This window comes from Blennius ocellaris (assembly GCF_963422515.1).
Source record: "Blennius ocellaris genome assembly, chromosome: 11".
Taxonomy (NCBI): Eukaryota; Metazoa; Chordata; class Actinopteri; order Blenniiformes; family Blenniidae; genus Blennius; species Blennius ocellaris.
The window spans coordinates 699,419-726,715 of NC_137660.1; the positions used below are offsets into that span (position 1 = coordinate 699,419).

General features: G+C 45.8%; 1 protein-coding gene across 1 annotated transcript in view; it reads left to right on the plus strand.

Moving 5' to 3' along the window:
- The window catches only part of pard6a (par-6 family cell polarity regulator alpha), a 62,208-nt gene that overhangs the window by 12,835 nt on the left and 22,076 nt on the right, over positions 1–27,297 (plus strand). The window lies entirely within an intron of this gene.

The window sequence follows — 27,297 nt, forward strand, 5'->3', positions numbered from 1 at the left end:
CACAAGTGGGGTTACGGAAAGTAATTTCACATGTCAATGTTCTCAATTGAAAATGAGCATTTTCTGTGGAGTTCTGGGTGTTTGTTTACACAACATCTGAACAACTCATTCAAAACAGCCCCCAAGGTGGATTTAAAAAAAATAATTCTCCAACAGCATCTCTGTGGAAATGGTGTAAAACGCAGACTTTGCATGATCAGTAGTGATGATGAGAACGTTTCCTCTGTCGTGTCATGACTCCCCGTTCAGATTCTCCTGGGACTTGGTAGTTTTATAGTTGAGTCACTGTGATGACAATCCAACTTCGTCGTCTTTCTATACAAATGCCTGTGTTCTCCCGTTGGTAATGTTTTTTTCCCCCCTTGTCCCGTTCAGCAGCTTGGGCAGACAATATGATGTGATTGAGAGCCTTCTGATGTCAGAAAATGTTTTGCTCTTGCAACAGGTAGAGAGTCAGAGTCTCCCATTGTTGCTATCTTTATTACAAGTTGGCATGGCTGCCAAGACGGTAACATGATTTTCGAGATTAAACCAGCCCGAGCAGCTCTATAAAGACAGTAACATGATTTTATGATTGTTGAGTATAAATTAGCAGGGAGGCAAAATAAACAAAATGCAAAAACAGCAACAATGATAACAAAAGCAAAACAAAAAACAAAAACATGATTTTGATAATTGAAAGCACAATAGCAGAAAACAAGAAAAATCAGCAGCAAATCTCATCGATGAGGAGTGGAAGTGTGTGTGTGTGTGTGTGTGTGTGTGTGTGTGTGTGTGTGTGTGTGTGTGTGTGTGTGTGTGTGTGTGTGTGTGTGTGTGTGTGTGTGTGTGTGTGTGAGAAGATTGTCCACTGGGTGTGGTTGAAACTGTTGTGGGGGGCCTGCAGTACCACCCCGGGGGCCCGAGGCCACCAGGGCCAGACCCGGGGAGGTCCCGACAAACCACCTGGGAGAGCCACGCCCCAACCTGGAAGGCACCAGACGGAGAGCGCAGAGAAGTCTCCCCCCAGGCAAGAGGGGCCCACAAGAGAAGTATAAAGGACGCTGAGCCCCAGGCCCCGACCCAAGCCGCCAAGCCGGGCCCGGCCGGAGCAGGGAGCCCCCCCCCCGATCCCGGTGGCGAAACCCGCATAACACACACACACACACACACACACACACACACACACACACACACACACACACACACACACACACACACACACACACACACACACACACACACACACACACACACATTTTGCCAGAATGTTTGGACTGGTGTACACTGCCAGAGTGCGTGCAGGTAGGTATCAGGGAGATTAGCTGTGCAGTTTGAACATATGTTAGATGAAGTGAGACCCATCTTGAACATCCTTTGTCCTGTAATGAACTCTGTGTAGGACCTTGTATTGTATAAGCTGTATATTGGTGTTTTTGCTCATTTTGAATATATTTCTACAGATTTGTGACCAAAGCGTTTGGTCTATGTTAATGTTTAGATCTTCTTCCCATTTGGAGGAGGGAAGGGATATTGTGGTATTGGAACATGACAGGACTGAAACGATTTTAGAAAGTGGTTTTGGTGCTGAGATCTTCAGGAGGTTTGTCACTGTCTGAGGTCAGTTTAGGTTCATCTGTTCCAATTTGTACGTTTGTATTATTGACTTAAGCTGGAGATATTCCAGATAATTGCTTTGGCTGATACCATAAGTTTCTATTAGATACTTTAATGGAGTAAAGAGTTATTGAAGAGAAGGTGTTCCAAGTTTCTTATTCCCTTGTTTTGCCATCTTGTGAAGTTTATTGGTTTCTTTTTTTGCAGGACGTCAGGATTGTTCCAAATAGGTGTGAGTTTGCAGGGAATGAGTGACGATCCATTAATTTTAAGAAATTCCCACCAAGCTGTCAGAGATGTGTTTATATTGATGCTTTTAAAGCAGTTGTGTTTTTTGATGACAGGACTGAAGAAAGGAAGATCAGCCAGCCTTCTGTAGTGTTTTAAAACCTATACGTGAAGGTTTGTTTTTCCATAAGAATTTTGAGATAAGAGAATCCAGTGTGTTAAACCATGTTTTTGGTGGTTTTGTTGGAATATTAAAAAGATGTAGTTAATTTTAGGCAGGACCATAATTTTAATTGTTGCTACTCTCCCCATAAGTGATATAGGAAGTGTCCTCCACCGAGTGAGGTCCTCTTCTATTGTTTTAATAAGGGGGGGTGTAGTTTAAGTGCACTAAGTCTGACAGTTTGGCTGAGATATTAATGCCGAGGTATTTGATGTTCCCTGGTTTTAGTGGGGTATTTGATGTGTGCTGAAAAATAGAGTTAATAGGCAAGACAATTGATTTATTCCAATTTATAGAATATTCTGAAATTTCAGAGAACCTGTCTATTAACTCCATTGTTTGTGGAAGAGAGGTCTGTGTGTTTTGCAGGAAAAGTAATACATCATCTACATAAAGGCATATTTGATGGGTTACATTTGCTGTTTGTATTCCTTTTATGTTATTGTTCTGTCTAATGGCTGCTGCTAATGGTGCAATAAAAATTGCAAAGAGAGATGGTGAGAGTGGACACCCCTGCCTAGTGCCTCTCTCAAGATTGAACCTTGAAGAAGTTTGATCATTTGTTTTAACACAGGCACTGGGTGAAGTGTACAATGTTTTAATCCAGGAGGGGTCATTTTGTCTAAATCCAAATTTCCATAGTGTAGCTAGTAGAAAGTTCCAATTTACCCTATCAAAAGCTTTTTCTGCATCTAAGGAGGTGATAATGGGCTTTTGTTTATTGTGGTGGCAGTGGTCTATAAGATTAGTTTATTGGCGTGTGTTGTTAGTGGAGTGTCGTCCTTTAATGAACCAGTTTGATCAGGGTGTATTATGTGGCATGTCATTTTTTCTATTCTGCTTGCTATTGTTTTACTAATCATTTTAAGATCTACATTGATTAATTATATCGGACGATAGCTAGATGGTAGTGTCGGATCGTTATCTGGATTTAGAAGAAGAATGATATTTGCACAGTTCAAATGTGGAGGGAGAGTTGAAGATTCTTTAATCTCCTCCACTGTTCTAAAAAAAATTGGTGAGAGTAAAGGCCAAAATTCTTTGTAAAATTCAGTGGTGTATCCATCAGGTCCTGGAGCTTTACCATCAGGCATGTGCTGGAGAGCTTCATGCAGTTCTTCTACTGAGATGGAAGCTTCTAGGCCTTGGATCTGTTCGTCTTTTAATTTTGGAGGTCAACTGTGCTTAGAAAGTCTCTATTTCAGATTGTGAAGGGTCAATTTGTGAAGACTAAAGTTTTCTATAAAATTCTCTAAAAGTAGTGTTTATTTCCTGAGGGTTTTTTTTTTTATTAAAAGAAAGACATTTTTATATACATTACAGTCATTCCAATTTGCTTTTATAGAGAAAATAGAAAAGCCCAACATATCCACATGAGCAAGCAGGTGTGTTTGTGACTGTGGAAAGGAAAAACTCCCTCAACAAGGAGAAACCTTTGCAGAAACCAGACTCAGAGGTGGCGGCATTCTGCGAACCGGTTGGGGTGAGAGGATAGAGGAGAGAGGAGAGGAGAGGAGAGGAGAGACAGAGAAAGACTTGGTGGGGAGATACAAACAATTCTTCTTTTTAATAATACAGTAATCACAGTGATCTAAATATTTTCCAACTGCCATGAGATCAAACCAGCCTGAGCAACAACAGAGCAAAAACCAAAATAATCACAACAATTATAACAAAAGCAAAAACAAAAAAACATAAAAAAAAAAAAAAACAAACAAAAACAGGAAGGGAGAAAAAAACCAACAACAACAACAACAACAAAAAAGCAAACAACAACTTAAATGTATACAGGAGGATTTTCAGGAATTTTAGGAAAGAACCGCCCTCTCCACCTTTTGAAAAAAATGCGCATGCGCAACGCTGTACCTGGTCCCGAGACGGAACGCCTACTAGAACGTGTGCGAGAGACGTGACGAGCCCAGTTCTCCTCGTGCACGCTCTGTTTACAAGTCACAAGTCGCCATCGCTCACATAAGCTCACTTTACAAGAAGATTTGCACCAGAGGGGGTGAAACTGTAAAAATGTCCGAGAATAATGCGTCGGGTCGGCCAGCGGCATGATGAGAACCGTGTGGAGTGAGCTGCGTGCAGGGACGAGCACGTACGACAGCCTTACGTCATATATCACCAGAATGATTGACAATTGGGAGGACCAGTTATTTTGATGATCCACCCGGAAGAAGAAAATCCTCTACTATACCTTTAATTTTGATAATTAACAGAACAATCTCGTCAATGAGGAGTGTGTGTGTGTGTGTGTGTGTGTGTGTGTGTGTGTGTGTGTGTGTGGTTTGTACTCTGGATGTGAATGGAACTGTTGTGGGGGGGCCGCAGCACCACCCCGGAGCCCAAGGCCACCAGGGCCGGACGCCGCCACTCCGGCACCCAGCGACCCACCGGATCCAGGGAGGCCCCGACAAACCCCCCCGGAGAGCCACGCCCCAACCCGGAAGGCACCAGACGGAGTGCGCAGAGAAGACCCCCCCCCCCAGGCCAGAGGGGCCCACAGGAGAAGGATAAAGGGCGCAAAGCCCCGGGCCCCGACCCGAGCCGCCAAGCCAGGACCGGCCAGCGCAGCGCTCCCAGGCCACGCGGGCAGGGAGCCCCCCCCGGCCCCGACAGCAGAGCCCGCCGCACCCCCGGGGGCCATCCCCCCACCACCCCCCCAACCCCAGCAGGACAGAGAAGGCCCCAGCCGCCGAGCCCCAGATCAGCTCCCCCCCAGACCAGGAAGAGCGAAGGTCCAGCCAGGCCCGGCCGGAGGACAGCCACCCTCCACCCCCCAGGAGCCCCAAGATCTCATCCTCCATTAATCCAACCGTGAATAGGGAGGGAGAACCACTACCCAGCCCCCTCGGAGGCGCCACGCCCGAGCTAGCGTGCCCCCCGTACTCTAGCTGCACTCACCCCGGAACACGGTGGGATCACAGCGGGAGGTGCTGGGGGGAGCCCCCCCCCCCCCCCTCCACCCTATGGGGTGTTGAATGCATGTAGATGTGTGTATTTGTGTTTTGAAGAGGTGGTGCAATGTGTGTCTAGGGTGCGGTTTAAAATTGAGGGGTAGCGGGGGCCCGGGTGTTCTACCGCTGCCCAGCGGCAGAACCCCGAAAGCCAGCTGATCCCCTCAAGACCCTGCGTGACTAAGTGTAGTTAAAATTGTGGCCGGTGCAAAGTCGGGGGAGGGGCAGACCACAGTTAAGTGGCCTGGACCCCCCACCCTAGGCCCCGTCCACTGGCCCCTATTGTTGAATGAGGTAAGGTGAGGTTAGGTAGGAGGGGCTGAGAGGGAGAAGGTCCCCCCATCGCTAGGACTTGGCCCAGCTGGACCCCCCGCCCCACCCCACCCCGAAGTGGCCGGCCTGGAACACGGGGACCAACACCCACTCCGACAAGGCACCACAAGAGGACCCAGACAGGAAGCCCCCCCACCCCACCCGACGGCCGAAGAGCAGAGTCTAAGACCCGCATGGCCCAGCACGAGCCCGGCTGGAGGCCAGCGGCTAGGGAGTGTAGACCCCCCCCCCCACCCTCACGTACGACGACACCCATACTTATATATACACGCACATACACCTACGCTCACATTCACTGTCCCCCCACACACACAAACACACGTAGACACTTACACACACCTACCCATACAGACCAATCCACACTCGTACCCCCCCCCCCCCCCCACACACACACACACACACACACACACACACACCCGGCCCCTGTCCCATAAACCCCCCCCCCCCCCCCCCCCCGGGGGTCATCTCCAGTCAGCTGTCCATCCAAACCCGGAGCCCCTACTGCCCTCCATCTCCCCCTGATCCAGGGGTGAGCGGGACCCGGAGCCCGGCAGCAGGGGCCACCCCCGCCCCAGCGAGGGGAGGGAGGCGGAGGGAGGACCCACCCCCGGCGCCGCAGCGGGCACCCCCACCAGGACCGGGAGGGCACCCAGCCCCCAAGGCCCCGAAGCCCCACACCCGCCCGCCCCGGCCAGGCAGCCCAGCCGGGGCCCGACGCCCAGCACCCCCACCCCACCCCAGCAGAACCACCCCCCACCCAGAGCTGACCCCCCCCCCCCCACACACACACACCCCCCGGCACCCCCCAGTCCAGGCCACCACTCCCCAGGATAGATGCCAGCACCCCCCCAGATCACAGGGCCGCCAACCACCCAAGCCACAACGCCCCAGCCACAGATGGCCCCAAGAGCCCCGAGGCGGAACTACCCCCCCCCCCCCCCCCCCCCACAGGGCTACATGGTGTATTTAATTATTGGGGACCATGTCAACTCAAATTGAGCCGACTGATTTTTCCTACAAGCAGACATTCTCTCTAATGTGATGTGGTCTAGGAGTAAGTTTTTAAATAACTTTATATTAAGATTATGTTTTGATTTCCAGTTCATGAGGATTGCCTTCTTTGCGACGCTTAGGGAGACCAGGAGTGTGAAGGATTCATTTTTCTCTCTTTTAATTTCTGTAAGATCACCTAACAGGCAAAGTGCAGGTGAAACTGGAATGGGGAAGTCCAGGCATAATGATAAATCTTCACAGATTTTTTGCCAGAATGTTTGGACTGGTGTACACTGCCAGAGTGCGTGCAGGTAGGTATCAGGGAGATTAGCTGTGCAGTTAGAACATATGTTAATATGTGCTATTTTGAGTTTTAATTGAGGGGATTGTACACATTTATTTTGTTTTAACTGATTGGCTAAGAGTTTGCTGGATTTATTGCCATGTTCAACGTTCTCCCAGCATAATCTCTGTAGTTGAAATTGTGTTTTATGTTCAATTATTTCATTCAAATCCATTTTTTATTTCCTTAACTCTGTTCATAAGCGGTCGTCTTCGGAAACGGCATGAGCTGTCTCTATGGTCTTGATTTTTATCTTCTAATTCCTTTTCCTTTTTTTTTTTTTTCCTTTTTGTTTTTGTATGAGGAGTAAGAAATTATTTTGCCTCATGACAGCTTTAGCTGTCTCCCAGAGGACACAGGGAGAGACACCTGCCTGTAGTTTATCCAAGTGTTTGAAAACTTTTTGTTTGTGTGTCCATTCCACGCACATTCCAGGTTACAAATCTGAACATGTTTCTAGCTACACTCATCTTCTAGGTGGGTTTTCTAATGTGTGTGTGTGTGTGTGTGTGTGTGTGTGTGTGTGTGTGTGTGTGTGTGTGTGTGTGTGTGTGTGTGTGTGTGTGTGTGTGTGTGTGTGTGTGTGTGTGTGTGTGTGTCTGGTGTGTCTGGTGTGTCTGTGTATGCGTGCACATGTTTTTAAGGTTCCTAATTCTGACTGGTTATTGAAACATGGAAGTGTGTGTCTGCCGATATACGAGTGTGTGATCTCATGACAGTTGGATTGTGGTGTAGTGGTATTAATGTGGTTAAAACAGTGGAAATGCATTATATTAAAACAAGGGAGGGGGTATAGAAATAGAAAGTAGGAAACCAAAGCCCCAAAAAAGACAATCCCATACTCATAGGTGACGTTAGTGGTGACGTAAGGCGTGCCTGCATCTCGGGATCCTTCAGCGATTAGCTTCTTCCTCACGGAAAACATCAAGCGAAGGCGGCCTTGTCCCTTGCAGTTCCCTGCCGTGGCTCTTCACCTGTTCTTTCTGCTTGAAGTGTTCAAACTTAGTGACAATGAGCCACAGGCGCTGGTTGTCCTGTCATCTCCCTTTCAGGTGGTGGATGTGGGCGAAGGTGATCTTATTTACGGTGTCCACGGGACGCTTCAGGTGCTCCTGCATGAATCCTCGCAGCGATGTTTCCGTGTTTTCTTCCTCCCGTTCTGGAAGTCCCATAAAGACGAGGTTATCTCTCATGCTCCTGCTTTGAAGATCCAGGATGGATTCCTTCATCTTCTTGTTCTCCTGAGTCAGGCCGTTCAGTTCCTGGTTAAGCAGCTCCACCTTGTCTCGGAGCCTCTGGTTCTTTGCTGTCAGGTCCGCCACCTGCTGTTGGCTGAATTCCAGTGAGTCCCAAAGTGCTAGAAACTCACGGTGGAGCACCTCCACCAGGGCTCGTCGGGCATCGAAGCTGGACAGCTTGATGTTGATGCTGTCCAGGATGTCCTCGAACTGTTTGGTTGGTGAAGGAGCTGCTGTTGGAGAGCTTTCTTCGAAGGTGAGGTCTGTGGAGTCGTCGACATTACGAGACGGTCGTAGCACTCGTCCAAGTATGTTTGAATGTCTTCTATTGTGTCCTCTTCCAGCATTATAATTTAGCTTAATTTACCCTTTATTTCTTTGTTTAGTTTAGTTAGTTTTTTTTCCCTCGGTGGTCAGAAAAGTTTGCCTGGGTGTCGCCATGTTGGATTGCACTCGATTACGTCACACTCGAATCACTCACTGCGAATGCCACAGATTAGCCCCGTTGTTAATGTTTATAGCGTATTGTTCTCTGCTGCAGGTACGGGTGGTTTCATTCCAGAATCAAACAACTAAAGCCCACTAGTGACCCAGCATGAAAACTACATCCTTTATATTTCCGTGTAAATGGACACCATTTTTAAAAGCTTGCTGTATAACTGCTGAAATGTTTCTGAAACAAAAGCTTAAACATGATGTTCAAAAATGCACTTTAATGGACAATGCTATGCTCGTCAGTAAGCTTGTCGCGGACCAAGCAGTTGAGCAATGAGGAAAACAGATTTTTGTTAAAAAAGGATTTTTATTTACCCAAAAAATGCAGGATACAAACTTAACTCTCTTGGATGATGATAGAGGTCAACAAAATAAACTAACAAACTTTAGCCCTGTTTCCACCGCACAAAAGTGCAGGGACGGAACGGAGTGTTATGGAACGGTACAGCAAAGCGTAACCGGAGCCAAATCCGGTACCCGTTTCCACCGCAGAAAGGAGCTTAAAAAGTAGGCGGGGTATAAGAGCTCCGCAGGTATGTGACGTTACAACAGTGGTCTCAGCCTGGCGGCAGATCTGGATCTTATGAATCCTCTGTTGTTGTTTACATCCTTCACTTTGCACTTGTTGTTTAGTTAACCTTTATTTTTTGCAGCCACAGAGCTGCAGCCACAACTTCTGTATTGGTCCGGAGAGAGCGAACGCTGTGGCGACTTGCCCCGCACACGAGCCCGTCCTGGCTGGCTGTGGCATAGAGCCACGCCGGCGCGATGCTCCGGGACATGGGAGCCTATAGCTTTCTGCTCAAACGCAGGAGCAGCCACTCCAGCGCTGATCGCGCTCTGGCAGCTCCGCGCCGGAACACGGAGGCTCCGAGCTCCGAGCGTCTCTTTGCATCGTGTCCGCGGTCCGTCCCCACGATGCAGTGGCGATGCAGCGGCGCTGACCGCGTTTGAACAGAAACCACAGACTGCGCGTGGCGCACTCCCCCCGGCGCGCGGCACCTCCCCCCCCGTCGCGCTGACGCTATGACGTGATGCAAATTCCTGAGCCCTGGTCTCCCTCTGCCTCACATTCGCTCTTTAACGACAGCAGCAAAGAAAAGAAAAAAAAACCAACCAGTGCAAAGCTGCCCACTCTAACAGCAGAGGATTCATCGAGCCGACATATTAAAATATTGAAGGGGTGTAGTAAATCACTGACCAATCAGGAGACGGCTCCTCAAACTCAGACCCGTTCCATGGTCCCGGGTACCCCAACGGAAGGGTAGCGGAAAAGCGACCGACTTTGGAGCAGTTGTTCCCAGAAAATCACAAATTCCTGCGGTGGAAACGCGAACTGTAACGGACTATACCTGTCTATCCCCAAACTTTTTGTGTAAACAGGGCTTTAGGTGAACAGAATGAGCCATGAGGAAGAATATACAGTATATCGTGGCTGGGTAAAACCAACTAAGACACAAGGGGGAAACACACTTTACACTACACCAAACTAATGATGGGGAAAGCCTACCTAAACTCAATAACCCCCTCTGCCATAGCAAGAGATGGTCTGGCTGATTGCTTGGGCGTTGGCATAAAAGAGTCTGATCTATTGCCACTGCAGAATGACTCCTCCCACCAGCAGTAACTCGAATAGAAAAACATCATTAGTACAACAGAAATGTGGTAATGATAATGTTTCAATGTGAAAATTGAAATGACAAGGAAAAATACATTTTAAATAAAATTAATAAATCAAATGTGTGGTTTGGACATGAAATGTTTGGGGTGTGGCTATCTGCAAAACAAACAAGTAGGTGTGAGTGTGAATGGCATCACCGTCACAATTTATTGTGTGGATTTCTCCATCACAGAGCTGAATGGGAATCTTATGTTTACATGTATGTGTTTACACACTTTCTCCCGACTGGCAATTAGAATAAATTCTTTATCGAATGTCTTTTTTCTTCAAGACTTTGATGCATCAACATAGCACGCTGAGACATTTTCTTGAGTCCAAATAATATTGATGGATCAGATCATCACATTCTGTTCTTGTCAACATTTTCCAAATTGTCCCAACCTTTTAGGACTGGAGTTGTGTGAATGCATTTATGCGTGAGAAAGGGAGAGTAATAGCAGCCCATCTGGTGTTGTAAGCTATCAGCCACTGAGTGGGATTACTTTAGTCTTAAAGACTTCATAAATCTCTTTTGTGTGACAATGTGTGCACGTGTCTGCATGTCAGATTGTGCGAGCGTGTGTGTGTGTGTGTGTGTGTGTGTGTGTGTGTGTGTGTGTGTGTGTGTGTGTGTGTGTGTGTGTGTGTGTGTGTGTGTGTGTGTGTGTGTGTGTGTGTGTGTGTGTGTGTGTGTGTGTGTGTGTGTGTGTGTGGCCCAGGAAGGAAAATGATATATATCCTATTAGAGGATTGTGCAGGCTGATGGGCATGTATGAATAAACACGCATGATTTATTTTTCTGTGCATGCCACAGACACAACTTTCCAGAAACGACACCAATACTGATGCAAATGAAGAGCAAGAAGACCAGCTTCTGGTGTGTGTCTGGGAATAGGAGTGTATGTGACAGATATGAAATGCAAACTTCCTACGGACATTTATCTGTAGTGATTGAGGCTTAAGAGAAATGATGAAAGAAAGGAGAAAATCAAATATTTATCCATAGCAGCCAGATGGAGAGATATCGGGAAATGGCTTACAGCGCTCTCTGTAATGCTCAGCACAAGGCGAGATGGCACAAGTGCGCATCTTGGCATATTGGTCCAGGTCGTTGTTGTTTTAAAATAAAACAGTTGCTCTGTCAACCATTCACAGTCTAAAGTCAAACACAGTGTTTATGTTACGGATTCAAGAGCTAGCCTCGCCTTTTTGAGATTCACTTATTATGTTCTTCCATTGGGGATGTGGGTTGCTTTCAATTTGTTTGAGTAGTAAAAAAAAAACCCATGCATTTCAGGTTATTTGGTGACCTTAAACTGCCTGCAGGTGTGAGTGTGAGAGACTGTTTTGTTCCTGTGTTTGCTTCTTCACACAACCTGTACAGGCTGTACTCTTGGTTGTCTGAGATTGGCTTCAGTAACCCATGACAGGACGTTACACATATAAGTAGGGTTAGGGTCATGACAAGGCAAACATTGCCAACTTAAATATGGATGGGTTTTCACTAAATTAATCGTCTTAGATGTTTTGTTTTGTTTTGTTTTGTTCCCCTCTAAAACCAGGCATTTGTGGGCTGCTTTAAAAGAAGGCAAAAACAGAGATTATACTCACTTATCTCAGGGCCTCTACACCACTGTGTGCAATGAATGAATGGATGAGTCAGTTAAACGACGTCTCCAAGCAGTCTAAACAGATAATCTCACAAACACAATGATCCGGCCTGAACTAGGAGCATTATCAAATGGAAAAGTTTAGTTTTGAAGGTTCATTGAAAGGAAATTAAGGTGGGATTCATTCAAATAAGCCTTGAATGATAATGAAAAATCTCATCCCGTTCGATCCTCTCAAGGTCAAGGTAAAAAAAAAAAGACCTTATTTAGTCGTTAGTAGATTTGTTGTGCAGTAGCAATCATGGGACTGATTCAAGGTACTGAGTACTAGATACTATTCAGTCTCTGCCACCTCTTTTAAAACTTTATCATCAAAGTAATTAATTTAATGAGCTGAGCTGAGTCGAACTCAGAATGAATGAAGTGCTGCAAAGAGGTTTTCAACAACAGTAAGTGAGCTGGTGCTGGTTTGGTGCCTTTTCACTGTTGGCACAGATTCAGTACCACTGATAAGGTAACAGAAAAATGGTTGTAGTTTATGTGGTGTGTATAATGTTTGTTTAACACAACACATAGTAGTTAAAAACTATGCCTTTCACTGATGCAATCAGCAGGTATTAGATGGTAGCAGTACTGTTACTATTGAATCCTTTCATTAGAAATATAACGGGTACGAGTACTAACCTTTAGCTCTTTGTTGATACCAAGTCGGGCTGCAACTAATGATTATTTTAATAGTTTTTCTTTGTTGTGGTGACAGTGTATGGAATGAAATTGTCCATATTTTGATTTTTTTAACAGTTAGTACTGAAAATGATTACAATCTCAACATAAAGTCAATTTTAACAAAACATTCAGGTGAAAATACAATGAAATGTCAAAATAAAACTAGTATAAATCCTCTATAAGCTCCTTGCTTGGTGGGACCAGATTGGAGCCTCTTGGTTGGTTTTGGTCCACGAGCCTTATGTTCTCTGCCGTTAAGGGAAAGTGAAACTAACTGAGAGGAGCTTCACAGAGCAGCATTGCACTGCAGGAGGCGGCGATAATTCACATATCAAAACTAATCTGCTGACATACAATGTCTGAATATTCCAATAATCAGTATTTGGCTGTTTTACTGTCGCTCAGCTTGAAATTTTCCAGTATAACCTGTCCGTTGTCCTCATCAGGCAGGTTGTCCTCATTAAGGTGTTGTTGGGATTTATGGTTGGTAATTAGCATAAATAATTACTGAAAGTAATGGATTACTGAAAGTAATAGATTACTGAAAGTAATTTAGGAAAAATTGGAATTACTAATGAGGTAAACGGTTAGTTACTCATCAGCAACTCCTAGAGTAATTGAGTAATTACTCAAAAGTTAATAAATTATCAAAAATAATTTATTAATGAAAAATTATTAATTTGAATAAATTGATTATTTATCAAATAATAATTGAATCGGGGCACCACCAGCTAAGCTGGAAATAGCTAATACCAAATTTCAGTCTCGTTTGTCAAAAAGGGTTATTTAAGTAAAGTTAATATTTCTGTGTAAATATAACAATATTAAACAACAAGGAAGGTGTGAGCTTCGAGCACAGACTGTTACAAACCAGTGAATTGTCAACAATAAATACACAATGATTACCAAGAATCGATCAATTCAGTTAAAATGCATTTATTAACAAAAATGTATTTATTCAAAAATAATTCATAAATCATTTATTAAAACAACACAATTAAGTAATAAACAATCAAACACGAAGATCTAATCTATTAAACAGCAAACACTATGTACAAAGAAAGGGTGTGTGTGTGTGTGGGGGTGAGAGTGAGTGTGTGGAAGCCTGAGTGGGGATGTAATGACCACGAACGTCCACCAGGTGGCGGCAGGCGTTGGCGGGTCAGTGTGTGTGGGTGTAATGACCTCGAACTGACACTAGGTGGCGGCAGGCGTCTGGTTCGAGGCAGTAACCGGAACGACCACTAGGGGCGCGGCGGCGCACGGAGGGAGAATGCAATGACTCGACTTGTCCACCGAGTGGCGGTCTTTCAAGAGATTGTAATCACTCACGTGGCCACCAGAGGCGCTTGGCGCACTCTTTCTGGACGGCGTGACGTCACTGTGCTCGTGCACGGCTCGTGAGCCTGCTTGGAGCGCGCCTGGGGGCTCGTGAGCGAGAATTCCGAGCGGCAGTGAACTACACACAGTCTCAGGCGTGGGGGGAGCAGCGCGCGGGCACAGCTGTTGCTGTATTTGCGCAGCGGTTAGTGGAGCGGAGAGAAGAGAAGAAAAGGAGGGAGGGAGAAGGGCAGTGGACAGGATTTGTCCAGCTCTACACACTGTCTAGCGTTGTGCACTCCGAGTCCAAATTTGAGAATGTGGCAATATTGGACTCCAGGCACAGAGGGGCAGACAGAGGGGGAGAGCTGCACAGTGCGGGAGGTTAGCGTGGATGTGAATCCAACGCGCAGACACAGATTGGTTGGAAACAGGGATCGGCGTCCCTGACTTCAACACAATAATAAAACACACAGCAATATTACAGTCACGTTATTCTCATTGCCTGCCCAGACTCTAAGCCTTACTCAGTTTGACGAGGGTGAACGTGCTGCAGCGGGGAAAGTCCGTTGATTTCCCGGCTGGAGCTTGTTTCTCTCTGGCGTCCCAGGTAAACAAGCTAAACTGGTCTGTGGACAGGAAAAAGTCCACAGGATGAGTTTAGGAGCGCTTCTTTTGAGGAGGGGGGAGAAGAAGCGGCTTCAGGTCTGCATGCGGGAGGAGTGTGCGCTGGCAGCTGCACACTCGGACTCCGGTGAAGAAGGAAAAAAAGGAAAAAGGGAAAAGTAGAAGTAGTTCCACGGTGGTTCTCGGCTCGTCCGGCCGGGTGTGGAACTCCGGGCCCGGTCAGCGGGCACACGTGGCACTTCGTCTCCGTGCGAAACGGATGCGTCCGTCTTTACGCAGGTTTCAACATTGGAGAGAAAGAAATCACCCCCCCGGGGGTGTTTTATACCTTTTGGCTGGTGTCGGGTTTCCAGTGGGCTCTGGGTCATGTGGACCAATCCTGACGGAGGGCCCGCCCTGGACCTTCCAGCTGGTGAGGGAGCTCTCAGGCTCCCCCTGCCGTTGGCCTCTAGTATTGCACCTTGGAGGGGGGGTGATCCGGGGGGTGATCCGGGATCAATGGCGAACTTTTCCCATTCTGACCATGTGATCCCTTTGTTCTCAAAACGTGGTCCCCCTCCCCCTTCCATGAGGTTGAGTGGCCCCCAACAGTGTGTTAACAGTTAACAGTTACATTCCACAGCACAAAAGGTGCATGGAAGGAACGGAGCAGTAAGCTAAAGTGTCATCAGAGCCAAATCTGGTGCGTTTCCTCCAGAAAGTATGTTTAAAATGTAGGCGGGGTTTAGAGCTCCACAGGTATGTGAAGTTGTAACAGTAACCTCAGCCGGGGCGGCAGACCTCATGAATCATTTGTGGTTGTTTACATCCTCTGCTTTGCACTACTTGTTTTGTTTTGTCTCCCCTGGAGATCTGAACCAGCCATATAAGAAGGATAAATATTTTACGTTCCAAAGATAGTCAACTTGTCCATCAATATTGATATAATTTCAGCAATGCGACATCAGTACCAGGCTCATCAGCGGACTGCTCCAAACCTCATTGGTGCCCATTCAGATAGATGCACTTTCCTCCCCACAGCAGTTTCCTCAGAGATGTGACTGTGAGCCGCGGCTCCAGCAGCTGGAGATTAATGCTAAATCTGAAGTCACTCTGCTCCGGCTGGGAGACAACACACTGAATTGTACACCCTGTGCTCACAGTGTAGTCTCCATAAGAAGATGGATTTAATGGAACTTTTTTTCTCCTCTGTGTGTTTATTTGTTTGATATGTTACGTCTAGACGCTCCACGACTTGCCCATGGAGTGTCAGTGAAGGTCAGGACAAGACTTAATGGATGACGGCTGAAGGGACATCTGCAATATGAGGAAAGCAATGCTGCCACATTCATGTTTAGACACATCTCAGATAGAAGTCGGTGCAAAATCCATTTTTTAAACATGTTTTTGTAGTTCCTTTTTATTTTTGGGACATTTTTCAATAGATTGTTAAAGATATCTATGTACTATTACAGTGACCAATATATTGAATATATATGTCAACAAATGAAACATCAAATTTGGATTTCTTTTTTTAAGAAGACCAGACCAGTGACCTTGGTGAACAAATTCAGGCTTCCACACCTTCAGATCGGTCCAATAATTGAAGTTTGCAGATGTGAACTTGATAACACCTCTGTTAAGAAGTGACATATAGAATCTGTCTTATTTTCCCTCCTTGTTTGGAACATCTAAAGAATGAAGCCATGGTCGAAGGTAAAAACAATGACGCTATGTAACCTGCAACAGGAAATACATGTAAATGATGTGTGATAGCTGGCAACGTAAGCATGATGTTGCATTTCTAGTAATGTAGTGTTGCTACACGGTCCCTCTCCCCTTCACAGCATGAAGCTTGCTCTTTGTTCTGCTCCTCTGCCCCCACTGTACTACAGGCCTATTGTCGACCTGAGCCATATGGCCGCCCACTTAGGCTCCAGATGGTGGACACTGCTGTGTGAGGAGCTGTTACACACACACACACACACACACACACACACACACACACACACACACACACACACACACACACACACACACACACACACACACACACACACACACACACACACACACACACACACACACACACACACACACACACCAGCTTATGGCAGCTGCAGATCAAAGATGGATGATACATGTGGGACATGTGTGGCCCAATCAGACACAAAGATGGATTTTTAGGGGTTTGTCTGAGGCTTGATAACCTCCATGTCTAATATTAATTTTACAGCAGATATGCAGTGATCTTATCATTTATCCAATCAATCTGCAGCTCATCAAAGAGACAAGCTTGTTTAATTTGAGAGTCAAGGACAGCTTCATTTTGACGCAATAGTCCTGATCTACTAAATCAGAAATGTCAAAAATAATTTAATGGAGGGGCCACCCAAGGTCCAATTCCATCTTGAGTGTGTGGAAGTGGTAAAATAGTGCCATAATAACCTTTAAATAAAAATGATTTAAGTTTTTCTTTTTTGCAGCACAGAGTATACATGGTAAAAATGTCTATATTTGCACAAAACCAAACAATTACCACAGAAAATGACTGCAATCTCAACATTAATTCCATTTATTGAAACCTCCTGGTGAAAAATACAGTAAAATAGCCTTGTGTTTGACACCCCTGTACGAAAGCTTTGTGATATTGATCTCGCACACATGTGGAAGCTGATCTATTAATGGGAGCACTGAGGATTATGACACACAAGCAAGCACGCACGCATACACGCAGGCTGCCGTTATTGTCATGTGGGATCAGTACACACCCCTGTAGTGTGCTAGTGTTCAGAATGAGTTTTGATGATATATGAAGTCCTATGTTAACTGTCTGTTGTGTGTTGCTCAGCAAATCCAGTATCTCAGTGTTGGGATCTCACAAGACAGAAAGTTTGTTCATTTCTAGGGAAAGACGATTTTCATTTGTCATGATACAGTCATGGCATACGAATTTGGACTCAGGAATGTGATTGATCATCACACCCAGTGGGGGGGGGAACCTTTTGCCACTGCAGACCCATGCAAATCCTCCCCTGCTTTCTGCTCAAAAGACACTTCCCCCATGCACTCAGCCAGTCACTGATTGGGTGAGGCTCTCAGGATTTCACACCTTCAAATCCCCCAACCTTCAACCAAAAGCCTTTGGAAGAGACTCCTCAAGCGAGTCTTCCCCAGAGTCTTCCCTGGTGAACACCAAGGAGGAGCTGCGTCCGAACAGTTCCTCTCACAAAAGGTTTTTTGCTCTTGTTCTTCAATGGAGGAGGAGGTTGCTGGAGGCAGCTCACCCAGCGTCAGATACTGCTAACACCATGAGGCCTGCAATTAGGGGCCTTCACTCCTCAACTCCTCTGCTGACCCGACCACGAGGGTCAGACCTTACCCTGAGCCAGAGACCAGCACCCAGAGTCTGCTCTCCCATCAACCAGGGAAAACCAACCAGTTTCTCCAGGACGGGACCGGGGACACAGCATCTCTTCATCAACTTCATCTTCTTCTCCTCAGCCTGCAGAACCAGCCAACCACAGTGAGCAGGAGGTGCTAACTACAGGAGAAGACACCAGCTTCCCTCCAGCAGGACAACAACTGAACTCCTTCAAAGACACCAAGGAAGTGGTAACAACAACTGGGCATTGCCTGAGATTAGTTAAAGCTGATGCTATGATATAACTGTTTAACTTTTATGAAGATGTGTTGATTCTGTTACAGTGATTGAGTTCTATAAATAATGATATTAGGAACAGTTATCAACCTGTAAACCAATGTTAGCTCTGCCACAGACACAGGGTCTGCATGCTAATCTTTGCTTTACTAACTAGTTAACTCACAATCCTACACATATCACATCAAAGACAACATCACACAGTAACTGAACACCATCTGACGACTCCTGACGTTTTACAAAACAAGTCTCATTCACATCAAGTCATTCTAGAAATGGTCCTTTAGCAGAGACACACAGGAAGCAGACGCTAAAGACTAGCTTCCATGTTCCATTGTTCTCCAGCACATGGTGGAGACCCAGGACAGACTTCCTGCTCTCTGAACACCTCCATTTGAATGTAGTTTCTTGTGATCCGCCATCTTGTTTTGTCGTTCCATCACACGTCTCACACACACACTCCCTCCACCTCTCTGTCTCTCTTTCTCTCTCTCTCTCCACACACACACACCTTCACACACCAAGCTGTATAACAGTAGTTAGAATTTGTGTTTTATTTGTTTTCATTGTAAATAAATCTTATTTTTGGAATCATACTTGCTGTGTTATTAATGTGCACAAAGGTGAATGAAATGTCGACCTCTTCTGTGTCAAGAACTCCAAAATCCTTCAATCTTTACTGTTAATTCTGGTAATTATAATTAATTTAACTATTAATTCAAATTCCTGATTAACTGTTTAGTATATTTTATGAGACTGATATCATTTCCTGTTAAGACAGGTGGTGCTCCAGAGGTAATCTAATATCGATCAGATTACATTTTCAAGAACATAATTAATAAATATCTTCAATAATTATTAATCATTATCGATAGCCAAAAACAACATAAATGGTTCCCCGCGTGAGGAGGAACCGCACCAACTAAATGGTACCTAGTGATCCTTTTGACGTAATAAATCCCTACACCAGCACATATTGAACTCCCTAATCCAAGGTCACCCAGTTTCTGGTCCACAGATCATCAATGTCTTTCTTTCAGAGGTGTTTTCTTGGTCCATATGTGCGAGAGCTCTGCTTGTTGGTGAATCCATCCTCTGTTGTCCTGTTAGCTCTGTTAACATACCGGAGACAAACGAGGTCTGCAGGGATGGAAGCTTTGATGTTGGGGAGAATAAGAGTCTCTGAAAGCCTGTCACTCTCCTTTAACAGCATTTCAACGGACTATCCGTTTACTTCACCATCATCTGGATCATGTTTCTAGATAATGCCAGATACTGAGTCGGCCGATACAACAAAGACACCTTAAATGATCTTGGGTGTTTACAATGTGGCCTGATTGGCAGACTGCAGCATTTTCAGGATTTCCTTGTGAATTGTGATGGTTTTCAAAATGCAACCATTGGAAGATTAACCTTTCTCACACAAAATCCTTCAATCAATCAGTCAACATTTATTTATAAAACCATTTACAACACTCAAGGTGACCAAAGTTCTGTGCAGTACAATCAGAGGAATTAAAGGAATTAAAAGAAAACAAGAGTAAAATCAAATCGAATCTTTGCCATTTTCAGTCAACTGTAGTCATGTAAAACTGGCCTAATTATATCAAAACGTGACGTGATGACAGGGTTAGAGTGACTGGGTTTGTCGGTGTTGATAGAGTTTACCGTCTTCTTCTGAAACGATGCCGACTGACTTCAGGCAGAAATACACAGCTGTTGGGTGACTTTAAACATGGTTTAGTCAACTGGTTTGCTCTGTTGCTGATGAGGCTTCCGCTGACTCCACCTGAATTTAATGCAGTTTGTGTTAGCTGCGGTCATCTCTTCCATTCCAAGGCGAGCTGCTTCACTACAGCAGGAGTGTCATAAGCCGCAGTCCCACGGTGTTGTATATGACGGGATGGGGCTTGGTGTTGTCCCACTGACAAAAGCTATGGATGGTACCAAAACAACCGTAACCAACGGTTACGATTTTTGTACATTGTTGTACATTTCTCTACAAAATGGATCTTATAAGGAGGAGCGACCGTCTGCTGATTGGTCAGTGACAATTGTCATTCTTGACAACCCAAACCCTCCTGCAGCTCCACCAGTGCCTATCGTCCCTGATTGTTGTGGTTATTTGTTGACATTGCAGACCATGGTGGCAGTGGTGGTGGTTTGCCATTCAGACCTCGTGGTGTGAACGGCACAAGCCAGGATTTTATAATTTCCCCACTCTAGGGGAAAAAAAACAGTTTTCACACTTCTAAAACACACGTCATGTGGATGACAGGCCAGAAAAAGTTTTGGTGAACCGGCAAGCTCATGTGGACCACCGGTAAATATCTCATCTCCCATAAGCCCTCCTGTTGTTGTTTCCATACGCCGCTTGGTGTACACTGGTTGTTCTGTTAACTGGGTTTCTTAAAATGTCAGTGCGACACAGCACTCTGGTGTTTTGAGGAGGTGCAGACGCTCCCGTCCTTAACGGGACAGGAGATTCAGTAGGAGCTGGACGCTGCTGTTCAGAAAGAGAAAGAGGAATGACCTTGCATGTTATTAAAAATGCTAAAATGGTATTAAATTAGGGATGCATGATGACACTTTTTAAAGGACTAGTACAAGCCTAATTTATACTCCACATGCAAACGATACGTGATGGCGCTGCATTGCCATGAACGCAGCACCATCACACAGCAGATCCACGTATCTCCAACAGCCTTACAGCCTGCAGTATGCACAGTAGTGTTGGGATTTCACAGGACCACAGAAAGTTTGTTCATTTGGAGGGAGAGACAATATTCATTTGTCATGAGACGCAGTCATGACATGAATTCTGACCCAGGAATGTGATTGACCATCACACCCAGTGGGGGTGGAGGGCTTCCGCAGGACCTTCCCCCCCCCCCCCCCCCCCTTTCTGCTCACAAGACTCTCCCCCATGCAATCAGCCAGTCACTGATTGGTTGAAGCTCTCAGGCTTTGACACCTCTGAATTCACACGTTCAACAAAAGGCTTCAGCCAGCCTCCATCTCTCTTGCAAGACTGGACCCTGAGTAGGTGGGTTTCTGAAGAGCTGCTCCCAGCAGCTCAACTCACCCAGCGTTGGCACACAGCTAACACCAGACGCTCTTGCAACTAGAGGCCTTCACTCCTCAACTCATCTGCTGACCTGACCACGAGGGTCAGACCTTCCCCTGATCCAGAGACCAGCACCCAGAGTCTGCTCTCCAGGGAAACCAACCGGTTCCTCCAGGACGGGACCAGGGACCCTCACAGAACTTCTTTGTGTTTTCCTCAACCAGCAGGAAAACCATCACAGACCTGAGTGACCAGCTCCTCAGTCTGAACAAAGGGACAACCAGGAGCTGCAAAGAAGGACTCCTGAAACATCAACTTCATCTTCTTCTCCCCGGCCTGCAGAACCAGCAACCACAGTTAGCAGGAGGTGCTAACTACAGGAGAAGACACCAGCTTCCCTCCAGCAGGACAACAACTGAACTCCTTCAAGGAAGTGGGAACAACAACTGGGCTTTACCTGAGATTAGTTAAACTTGATGCTATGATAGAACTGTTTAACTTTCATGAAGATGTGTTGATTCTGTTACAGTGATCGCGTTCTGTTGATAATGATATTAGGGACTGTTATCAACTTGTAAACCAACGTTAGCTCTGCCACAGACACAGGGTCTGCATGCTAATCTTTGCTTTACTAACTTGTTAGCTCACAATCCTACACATATCACATCAAAGACAACATCACACCATAACCGAACACCATCTGACGACTCCTGACGTTTTACAAGACAAATCGCATTCACATAAACTCATTCTAGAAATGGTCCTTTAGCAGAGACACACAGGAAGCAGATGCTGTGGCTAGCTTCTATTGTTCCATTGCTATCAGCACATGGTGGAGACCCAGGACAGACCTCCTGTTCTCTGACAACCTCCATTTGGAATGTAGTTTCTTGTGATCCGCCATCTTGTTTTGTAGTTCCATCACACGTCACACACACACACTCCCTCCAACCCTCTCTCTCTCTTTCTCTCTCCACACACACACACACCTACACACACCCAGCTGTATATAGGTAGTTAGAATCTGTGTTTTATTTGTTTTCATTGTTAATAAATATAATGTTTGGAATCATACTTGCTGTTTTATTAATGTGCACAAAGGTGAATGAAATGTCGACCTCTTCTGTGTCAAGAACTCCAAAATCCTTCAACCTTGACTGTTAATTCTGGTAATTGTAATTAATTTAACTATTAATTCAAATTCCTGATGAACTGTTTAGTATATCTTATGAGACTGATATAACTGAATTGGCTATCATTTCCTGTTAAGACAGGTGGAGCTCCGAGGTTCTGATACAGATCAGATTAAATTTCAACAACATTATTAATAACTATCTTTGATAATTATTAATCATTAGCGATAGCCAACCAAAACATAAATAGTGATCCATATGAGGTAGTAAATCCCTACAGTAGCATCTAGTTCCTATGCGTACTGTAGACTGAAGGACTGAGCTCATTGTTAACAAGTGCATCAGTCACACTTGGCCTAAAGTTTAGCTGCTCCTGGTTGCTGGCTGAATTGTTTTGACATCAAGAGTCAATGCCTTTATTTTCCACATCCATAAACATACATGGTGTAACATGCAGTGAAATTAGTTCGTGTTCAGCACCTGTTCCAGACTTAAGCCCAATCCCAATTCTCTTTTGTACCCCTCCGCCTACCCCTTAGCCCTCCGCCTCCGCCTCTGCCTTCACCTCCAAAACGAGTGCAAAGGCAAAGGGATAAAAGTTTCAGCCCTTAGATTTGGGACACCCCTCTCCCTCTGCTCACCCCCCGCCCCTCTCACTCCGTCTCACAGTTTTGACGTCACAATACGGCGCTGTTATATCAGCAGAGCTGAGCCACAGACGTTTGTTGATTTCCCAGCAGGAGTATCGTCATGCCGTCCCAAATTCAACGTGTTGCAGTAGCTTGGCTGCTTTGTTTCGTTTTCCGCCTTTCCACATCAAGGCAAAGAAATAGACGGAGACATGGATTACTTCAGTTTTTGCGCTGTATTTGGACTTCAGAAATATTTCCTCATTCACCATGCGAAAGCAGATGAGATTCCTTGTTTGCTTGGGGGTCTCTGTTTTCAAAACACCCATGTACGAAGGCTTTGGAACTATACGGTGTAATAATAAAATGCTATAAACATGGTCTCTACGAAACAAATACACACGGAAGCTACATACGGCAGACGGCAGCACTACTGCCGTTCTTACTAGTATAAAACACAACAGGTTTATATAACTTTAGAAGCTATATATGTGAAATGTGAGTCCTTCAGCTCCATGTCCTCCTACCCCTCTGTTTAAAGTGTGCATCTGTAAAAGCTTAATTTAGAGGGGTGAATAGCCCTTCCCCTCACCCCTCCGCCTATTCACAGTAGTGAAATGGGACACCCCTCAGACTCTCGTGAACGTGCATGTCAGAGGGGTAGGGGTAAGATGAAGGGCTAAGGGGGAGAAATGAGATGCAGCCTTAAATACAAGATACTGTTTATGTTTCTGTTAACTGTTGTTTCGAGGGATAACAGCTCAGACGTGAGACTGAAGAAAAGATGAGCCAATTGGTCCCAAGTAAGACGGTAGATGTTCACTAAGCTGCCTGAACGGACATACCTTTGCAAAACAGCCCTTCCAGATTCATATAATAAAGTTAGAAAAGAGGTTCATATACGCGTTATTAGGGAATCAGAGGGAAGCAGAGTCGCATCTTTTGAAGTGCTGTTGCGCTATGGTTTGTTGTTGGAGATTATTTCTATAGTTTTAAAACTGAGAAAGTATCCTCTCCTGTCATTTAGTGCTGAGACTGTGCCTGTGTCACTCCAGGTTTTCCTCCTCATCAGAAACTCCCCGGTCTGTGACTTTGTGACACTGTTGTATTGCTGATGCCGATACTATCTTTTGTTGTTGTTGTTGTGTTTTCTCTCTCAATGAGTGATTTGCTTCAATCAAAGACAGGCAGCCTGATCCCAGAAAAAACGTGAGAAACTGAACACACACAAGTCGGGGGCACTTTCAGTTTGCACTCTGGTGTTTTACGAAGAATAACACAGCGAGTGGCATCACAGGTGAATGAAGGAATGATATATTATATTAATTGATATATATTATATTCTTTTTACAATTTGCATGGTTTGGTGGCTGGACTGAAGCTTGTGGGCCGGTTTTGTCCCACATGTCTGATGTTTGTCACCCACTGATGGAGAGTGTTTTCTCTCTTGTTGATAGATTAGCATACTTGTGGAATTGGAGGTATAAAGTTGGTCATGTCAACATAAATGGTTTCAAAAAGTATTGTCTTCTTCTTGACTAATTTAGCATTGCTGTACTTTCTGGCTATACATGAACCTTCCGGGGCTGCTCAATTAATCGAATTTTAATCGCGATTACGATTTTGGCTCCAGACAATCTCAACATTCATATAATTGAGAAAAAACGATTATGTGGCGTTTTCGTTGTGAGGCGCGCATTTGGCTCCAGGACTGCCACTCTCAGGCATTTCCGATGCAGCCTGCCAGACAGGAAATTATAACACATTTAACCCGAACGCACAGGCGCGAGCAACTTAGCAGAAAGTTACAACTTTTAAATTTCCCGAAAAAGTTAGGAATGTATGGTTTCTTGCATGTGCTCGCCATTGTTCTAACTGCCGTAAACCAACATGTATTGATGACGATAATAACAGCCTGATGAACCAGTGGTTTAGGTTCTGTGTCATTTTAAAACTAAGTAATGCTAACGGTGGCTACTAACACTACTTAGCTTTAAGTACTTAGCCTCGCTGCCTCACAGGACGGCCAAAGTTTCAATATATAATGGAAAGCAACATGATTCATCACTGTAGTTATTTATTTATTTATTGTTTTAAAAAGATTAAATGCTATACAACGGTTTACTTTTTTACGACTACATTACAAGATATGTTTATATATTCAACAAGAGTTTTTTTTAACCATGTTCCATAAATGCTGTTCCAAAATCAAAAGCATAATCATGTAAATAATCGTGATTTCAATATAGCCCAAAATAATTGTGATTATGAATTTTCCATAATCGAGCAGCCCTAAAACATACTTTCTAAAAATTCTCGTTCGAGTAATGTCAACGTTAGCTAAATAAAACTGAGTCCATGAAACTGGTCATTGCAGGAAAATGCATGAAAATCTGAAATGCAAGCACCACTAGAGTTCAATAAATAATATTTACTATAAGGTCAACGGTAACTTTTTCAAATTTCTTTGCATAGTATTGTGAAAACTTTCACAATACACAGAGAACAGATACCATAATTATTATCATGTGAGGCAGATATGTTTGCTATTGTACTGACTGTGGAAGTGATTTATGTCCTGTATATGCAATGTCCATCCATCCATCCATTTTCTGCCATTTATCCGGGGCCGGGTCGCGGAGGCAACAGTCCGAGCAGAGTTACCCAGACTTCCCTCTCCCCAGACACTTCCTCCAGCTCTTCCGGTGGCACCCCAAGGCGTTCCCAGGCCAGCCAAGAGACATAGTCCCTCCAGCGAGGTCTGCCCCGAGGCCTCCTACCGGAGGGACATGCCCGGAACACCTCCCTGGGGAGGCGTCCGGGGGGCATCCGAAACAGATGCCCGAGCCACCCCAGCTGGCTCCTCTCGATGTGGAGGAGCAGCGGCTCTACTCCGAGCTCCTCCCTGGTGACTGAGCTCCTCACCCTATCTCTAAGGGTACGCCCAGCCACCCTACGGAAGCTCATTTCAGCCGCTTGTGTCCGGGATCTCGTTCTTTCGGTCATGACCCATAGTTCATGACCATAGGTGAGGGTAGGAACAAAGATCGACCGGTAAATCGAGAGCTTCGCTTTTTGGCTCAGCTCCTTCTTCACCACGACGGACCGATACAACATCTGCATAACTGCAGACGCTGCACCGATCTGCCTGTCAATCTCATGCTCCATTTTCCCCCCACTCGTTAACAAGACCCCAAGATACTTGAACTCCTCCACTTGGGACAAGGGCACTCCACCGACCTGGAGGGGGCAAGCCACCTTTTTCCGGTCGAGAACCATGGCCTTGGATTTAGAGGTGCTGATCCTCTTCACAGCTGCTTCACACTCGGCTGCGAACTGCGCCAGTGCACGCTGAAGGTCCAGGCTTGATGGGGCCAACAGAACCACATCCTCCGCAAATAGCAGATATGAGATCCTGTGGTCCCCAAACCGGACCCCCTCCAGCCCTTGGCTGTGCCTAGATATTCTGTCCATGTATGTGATGAACAGAATCGGTGACAAAGGACAGCCCTGCCGGAGGTCAACATGCACTGGGAACAGGTCCGACTTACTGCCGGCAATGCGAACCTAGCTCCTGCTCCGGGCATACAGGGACCGAACAGCCCTTAACAAAGGGCCCCGGACTCCATGCTCCCGGAGCACCCCCCACAGGACGTCTCCAGGGACGCGGTTGACCGCCTTCTCCAGATCCACAAAACACATGTGGACTGGTTGGGCGAACTCCCATGAACCCTCGAGCACCTGGTGGAGAGTATAGAGCTGGTCCAGTGTTCCATGACCAGGACGAAAACCGCATTGATCCTCTTGGATCCAAGGTTCGACTAACGACCGGATCTTCCTCTCCAGTACCCTGGAATAGGCTTTCCCGGGGAGGCTGAGGAGTGTGATTCCTCTGTAGTTGGAACACACCCTCCGATCCCCCTTCTTGTAGAGAAGGACCACCACCCCAGTCTGCCAGTCCAGAGGTACTGTCCCCACCCGCCACGCGATGTTGCAGAGACGAGTCAGCCACGACAGTCCCTGCACATCCAGAGACTTAATGACCTCTGGGCGAATCTTATCCACTGCTGGTGCCTTGCCACCGAAGAGCTTCGCAACAACCCCGGTGACTTCAGCTTGGGTAATGGACGAGTCCACCTCTGAGAACCCAGCCTCTGCTTCCTCAATAGAAGACGTCATAGTGGGATTGAGGATGTCCTCCAAGTATTCCTTTTACCGCCCGACAATGTCCCCAGTTGAGGTCAACAGCTCCCCACTTCCACTGTAAACAGTGTTGGTGGAGAACTGCTTCCCCCTCCTGAGGCGCCGGACGGTTTGCCAGAATTTCCTCGGGGCCGACCGATAGTCCTCCTCCATAGCCTCTCCGAACTCCTGCCAGACCCGAGTTTTTGCCTCCACTACAGCCCGGGTTGCGGCTTGCTTGGCCTGCCGGTACCTGTCAATTGCCCCGGGAGTCCTATGAGCTAACAATGCCCG